Genomic DNA, 6,756 nt, shown 5'->3' on the forward strand with positions numbered 1-6,756 from the left:
GCGGTGACAACTTACCTGTCTCGTGGCCTTATTAGTTCTTTTCCCTTGCGTAACGAGATGTTAACGACCTTCTGATCGGCGAAGAAAAATAATGAAAGCTGAGCAGAGGGAGAAATCGCCTCTGGTCTTCTTGTTGCGCTAAGTTCACTATTTATTTTGATAATGCTTCAATACGGCGTTGTCTTAGTTTTTTTGCATGAGTTGTTGTTTAATACTCTGCCCGTTCCTTGGGAGCGAAGCAAAATTTTTCACACTTGCCTACGCTCTCTGCAGGTCATCCTTTATGTGGGGACAAGTAGTTCTTGTGACGGCGGATGCATTTGAGTGGATTTCGTGGTGGTACTGCTTGTGCAGGAAATGGTGTGCCGAACACCATAGAAGGTCACCTACGTTTATTTCAATTTGAATTGTAAAATTTTTAGTACAGGGTCCGCCGTAGGTGGTGTGATCCAACGAGGTATACTGGTGGATTTGTTCCCGATTGCTCATTTGAAGAAACAAGCGAAATATCACTTCAAGTAACAAATAATGCAGAGATTACGTGCAGAGACCAGCGCACCGTGTGATCCAATTAGCTTCCAACATTGCATCCGTTAGGGGATCACTGCTGGTGCAATATGAACTCATCAGCTGTAGGCTTCGTCTATTACCCCATTCCTTACATTTGCTTCAACATCATATGTGTTTGAGTGATCCATTGAGAAGGTGTTTGATGCAGATAAATCAAATACCCAAAAATATAGATGTTCTGAAGAATGATAATAATTTCACCACAATGCTCTAGTCAGGGTGATTGCTGGTCAAGAAATTCAGGGAAAAGCCAGGAATCTTGTCTCGTTCACGTGGCTTTTTGCTTCAGAAATGTACTTCAGAGGGAGCATGAGTGGTATGCAGGTTACCTTGCTGATATTTTGTTGTCAGTTTGCACTCATCGGAAAGCCATAATGTTCAGTAAATCAGCGGTATATTGCTTTTGCACATTGCTCAAAGCACGCCACAAGGGAAATTTTCAGGGGAGCCTCAAGTCCCCGAAGTCACGTGGTGATAGTACGTGGGTGATGGAAGGCAAAGATTTAATCATTACCCTATTATGCAATTATCTGCTTGAGAAATTAAGGGAAAGGGACATAAATATTGTTGTCGGGGAATTTGAGAGCATGTAAAAACCTCGCTGGAGTGGTCATGCCGTGCTGCAGGTGACTCCTCATGAGGCGCCTTCCTGGGGCGGGCATAGCGGGGGTTCTTGTTGTTTGGTAGCACCTGCCGCCCTTTGCCGCTGGCAGCCTTCCGCCCTTTGCCGCTGGCAGCCTTCCGCCCTGTCAGCCAGGTAAGTAGCATCTATCCTCAGACTCATAGGCGGATTGAGGGGAGGGGGCACGAGGCCCTTGCCCCCTCAGACGCTTAAAATATAGAAAAAAATTTAATTCGGTTATAATTACGTTCGTTTTGTTTTGTGTATTACGGATCGTCTATCATTTGATTTCATATTAATAACTTTCATTTTAAAATAATAATAATAATTCGTACAGTAAACGATGTGTCTTGCTTTTAATCTCAAGTATGAGAAGATCGTTTGCCTGTCAGACCCTTGTGCGCCCCCCTCCCCCAGGGAAGAAATCCTGGATCCGCCCTTGCTCCATCACTCCAATTTAAATTTTGGTCGCATACGCGGAAACTGAAATCGCTCCCAGGTATTCAAGCCTGATGTCTTGATCCGCGCCTTTTATAAGTCACTATCATTTCGAGTCTCCAGAGGTAGGGTGTGTGCAAATGTGGGTTCAAGTCTGTCTCAGATCGCGTTCAGAGCTGTGCGAAGGCGTCGAGATCTGCCCACGGTCGTCCGCAGTGAGGCAGATAAACTTCGTGGGCGTTCGAAGTGGCGTGATCATCATAGGGCCTTGCCATCTGGTGTCCATTTAGGACTTATCCCCGGGCCTTAGTAATACCGAAAGCCCGTGCTATGTATGTACAGTGAGGGAGTAAGCAGAGCATGTTTTTAAAAGTTTTCAATAAATTTAAAATGTTTGAGCCCCGGGATGAAAACTTTTGCAGACTGCTGCTCTGAAAGTCGTCATATATAGTCAGGAGTCATAGGGTGTTATCCAGAACCTGACCATGAGTCCTCTTCCTCGGTGGTTTAGATATCGGACTCAATGTGGGCGTGAGTTAAAGTTCCATGTTTCAGAAACTAACTTCCAAATTCGACCCAGCTTTCTTGAGCTATAGTAATTGCGGTACAATGGAGTGGTAACATTCACAAAAATACATTTACTGAAGCTTCTGACACCCATCAATATCCTGCTCAGCAAAAACTAGTTAGTATTGCTGAAGGATAATTTCATATTAGGAAATAAGTTTTCCAGAGAATTTTCATTTCAAGAATTTGAGACGATGACGTTGGACATATTCGAATTTGGTGAGTCGGTTTGAGTTGGGACTCAACTTATAAACTGTGAAGTATAGTCTGAGAGAGCTTTGGGACTCAAGTGTGGTCTCGGAATACCAACATGGCAACCGAGTAAACTTTGTATTAGGATCAATACTTGAATACAGCCCCTAAGTTAAAGAGTAGGGTGGTCATGATCAGTAAGTTTTATAGATGATTCATGAGGGTGGGGAAATTGCCCGATAATCATTTACGGAATTCATGCAATCCTGATATTAATTTGCTGCAGCTCATCGTTTTATTCACACTCTGGTCATTTTTTTCCCCTGGTTTTCTTTGTCCTATTTTTTTTATCTGGCCAAAGGGCTCTGTGTCCTATCTCTCAGCCTTCCTCGGTAAATTTTTCTTCAAATTAATTCCCATAATATTTCTCACTTTTTTACTGTTGTACTCGACATGGCAAATCTACCGGAATCTCTCTGGCGTATGTTGCTCCGCAGTTCTCTTTCTTCTCCTGTTCTTCGGTTCATCACTTCAGGAATCACCCCGTCCTACTGTTTGATTTACGGCCTCCGCCGCTACTAGCACCAAGTCTCTTACGGCGTCTATTATTTTTTGATCGCCCTAAAAATACAAATAAAATATTAAATGTTGTCTGAATAATAATTTCTAAATCTTTATCGCCTAACCATGAACATGTCGAAGAAATGCTGGGAAAGTTTTTGCGATTCCCTAAAAGGTACATCATGGGAACTAATGTGCATGAAGGTCTCATTCTGATATTTAACCGTAAGAAATGAATGTTTTGTGAAGTGCTATGTAATTATTGCGTAAAACGTATAATTTGAGAAAATGTAAATGCATACTTTTCCCGATGTTTGTCAAAATGTAGGAATGCAAAATGGAGTAGAACCCTTTGTTTAAACTTTTGACTGCTTTATTAAAGTCAGACATCATGCCCTTTCTCAATCCCCAACATGGCAAATATAACAATGTGCGTATGTATATTATTTCGATTGAAAGGCATAAAATGCTTGATCGGCGGAATATACGCTCGTGTGATGTAAGTAGAAAATTTATTTGTTGCGTGAAAATTTCCATATGGCTTGGAAAAATTGGAAGAACAGGGTGGAAAATGTTTCATTGTAGAATTGACCCCTCGTTTATGCAGACTATAATTTTCTTATAAATTCACACATTTGCTACTTGTACCCAATTTGTGTGGTCATAATATTGGAGGTCGGAAGGGACCCTGATGGGCCTTTTCGCGTATGTATGTAAAACATGAGGCGATATGTAAAACATATCGCCTCATGTTTTACATATCGCCCCAAATTAAAAACAAATTAAAACTTGGAAAATTATTGAAATTCAGCATGGAAACTCTGGTAAAAAGAAATTCGATTATCCGGAAATCAGGAACCCCCTAAGACACTCTATATCTGATTTAATGAGACTTGGCACTCTATGGATATAAGTTCGTGCATCTGCAATGAGGCGATATGTAAAAAAGTGTCTTAGGGGGTTCCTGATTTCCAGATTATCGAATTTCTTCTTACCAGAGTTTCCATGCTGAATTTCAATCACTTTCCAAATTTTTATTTGTATTTAATTTTATTTTATTATGGATAACGGGTGGGAATTGATTGAAATGGCTAGTTTTTGTGATTCTTCAGCACTGAATTACATTTTATTGTGCTGTTGTAGAAAATTTCGTTTTCAACTGTGATGCCATGCATATTTTTCTCTAAAGCGAAAACAGTATTTCTCTTCACTCACTCTCAATTACTAAGGGTGATGGTTAATTTGGATAGGCGATGATAAGTTTAAGCTCCTGACAATTCAGTTTCCCCTATTCATTATAAGGGGGCATTGTGTATTTCCCTGGGCAATCTTCCTGGTTGGGGGAAGCCTTCATCCGGAATTTGAAGTCGAGAATCTTTCCGCAGAATCTTTTTTCCGTTGCAACCCTCAAAAAGTAGCTTTTGATGGAAATTGCTGCATCGTCTTTCTTATTAGATCGTTGGATATGTTTTCTTCGGAGAAAATGTTAGCTAGAGCCCTCAATTTGACTGAGCGCTAACCAAAACATAAGCCTAGCGGTGAAACCTCCTATTTAATATGGAAATAAAAATGTTTAAAGTAAAATTTCTCATCGAAATAAACGGCATTTAAAAAAAACGTTACCGTCGCAATCGGCTTGGCAAGCCTATTGGAGTTCACTTTATCTCTCATTTATCTCTTTCATTCTTGGTAGAGATTTTCTCTCCCTCTTTTGGTTGGCAGATAGGTATTTTCATGGCCGGATCTGCAATAGAAGTTTTATCGGGAGGGTAGAAGGGGGAGAGGGAATGATCCGCTTGCCGCCTCTGATCCCCCCAACCTCCGTTACTTCCACTCCCTCCTCCTCTAAAATATAATAACTCTGAAATTATTTCTTGAGATGCAGTAGTTGAAATTACCCACCGTACTTTTGCTATTAAGAAGTTTTATTTACATTATTTTTTAATGATTTACAGGTTAGTAATTATTGTTAAATACTTTAATGAGAAAAATTGTTTTGCATTTGGTTTAATAAACTTTTCTAAGTTTGCCGCCACCTGAAATCTGCCTCCCAGGGCGCTTGCCCCCTTTGTCCCGCCCTTGTCTCGGGCTTGGATATTTTCGCGAAATTTACTGTAAAAGGAGTCTCCAGTCAGCCATTAGATACATTTTCACCCACCTCCCATCTATATGCTTTTTACAAGTCGCCTACGGCAGGGCTATTCGAATCTCACGGGGAAATGAGAATTAATCAGGGCTATTTTCTGAACTTTATATATTCGTGGTGAAATGATCCATCGAATTCATTACCTCCAATGCTATCTTTCCGAAATGCAGATAGTCCATTGATATCCGAAATCCAGACAGTCCAGATAGTCCATTGGGAATAAATGGTTCTCTCTGCGCTCATCTATGCGGTGCGGAATATTATGCAAAGCTGTTAAGAACGCGCTAATCGTCAGCACATATCCTGCTTCCACCGTACGGACCGGGGCCTCTTGTGTTCGTGGTCCCCTCAGGTATTTCTTTCGCGGCGGCCTTCATGCTTTCGTATGAAAATGCTCTGGGATATGTTTTTGTGGTAATTAGCCTTCTCTTCGAACAATACCGTGTTTTTTTTGGTCCGTAAGTGTCCATTGTACGAATCGAAGTTAGGTAGGTATCGTCCTTGAGCGTTGCCTGAGCCGAGAAAGCCGTCGCGTCGCTGGCCCGGTCGTCCATTTGAGAGGTCTGCCGACGGGTGGAGTCATACATGCGGCGATTACGCAACCCGCGCACACTTTTTCCCGCCCTACTTTTTGTTCCGAAGGTGGGTGGCAATTCTAGAGAGGGAGGGGGTGCGAGGGAACAACTGACCGTCTGCGCCCGCAGTGGCGCGTGAAGAGAATTGTTTTGTTTTGCGGCTCTGCGCGGTGGGAGTGGTGGGAAGAAGGAAGGGTCGCTTTGTTTTGTCGTCTCCAATGGAGATTTCGCGGGTGGTGAGGTTTTTATTTCGCGCCGAGGCCGGGTTCGATGTCAAATGTCGACTTTCGGTGTATTGGTTTTTGTGACATTGGAACCTGCCTTTTTCAGTTCCCAAGCCTTGTTCTCGTTTAGTCTCGGTGTGTTTCATGGCCATATATGTTATGTTCAGCTCCCGTTTCTCGGATATAGGTATGTTTCATCATGCTATGCTTTTCTTATTTATTTGTGGACGTAAGGTTTGCCTATAGACATAACATCAGGCAACGCAACGCGACGGTAGAAAGTTAGAACGTAGGTAAATGAGGAATTCTGAATGGTGTGGTAATTTTTTACCGAAATACCCGCACAAGATGGAAACTTTTTCCACTTAGGCTGCGGGCTCACTAAAGGTTTTTTCCATCCGGAAATGTTGCGTGGATTCACGTTTGTTACTTGGGTGCCCGCGCCTGCAGGAAGTGTTTCGGTAGACCGGGGTGGCAATGTATGGATCATTCTGTTTTGGGAATGTTTCGGAATTATATCGCGGTAGTGACTGCATACTCGTATTTTTCATTCGTAATTGTTTCTCGTTTTCTTTGATGAGCTGTGAGAGTACAAATAGCTGCAAGAGTGTGTTTTCGTCAATTTTTTTATTTTAAATTCATTTCAGAGGAATTCTTTTAGGTCCTTAACTTCTCTCTTTAGCCCTTTAGACATGATTTTAATCGAGGAAAATGGGTTCATCGAACCATAATGTCAACCATCTAGAGGCATAACCACCTTCATGGGATGAATTTTATATTTAAATTTTATATGAGTCAAAGCATTCGATGGTTTACGTACCATGAAAAAAATTAAACTAGAATTTGTTGACTTGTTGATTA

Source organism: Ischnura elegans, chromosome 1 (assembly GCF_921293095.1).
Source record: "Ischnura elegans chromosome 1, ioIscEleg1.1, whole genome shotgun sequence".
Taxonomy (NCBI): Eukaryota; Metazoa; Arthropoda; class Insecta; order Odonata; family Coenagrionidae; genus Ischnura; species Ischnura elegans.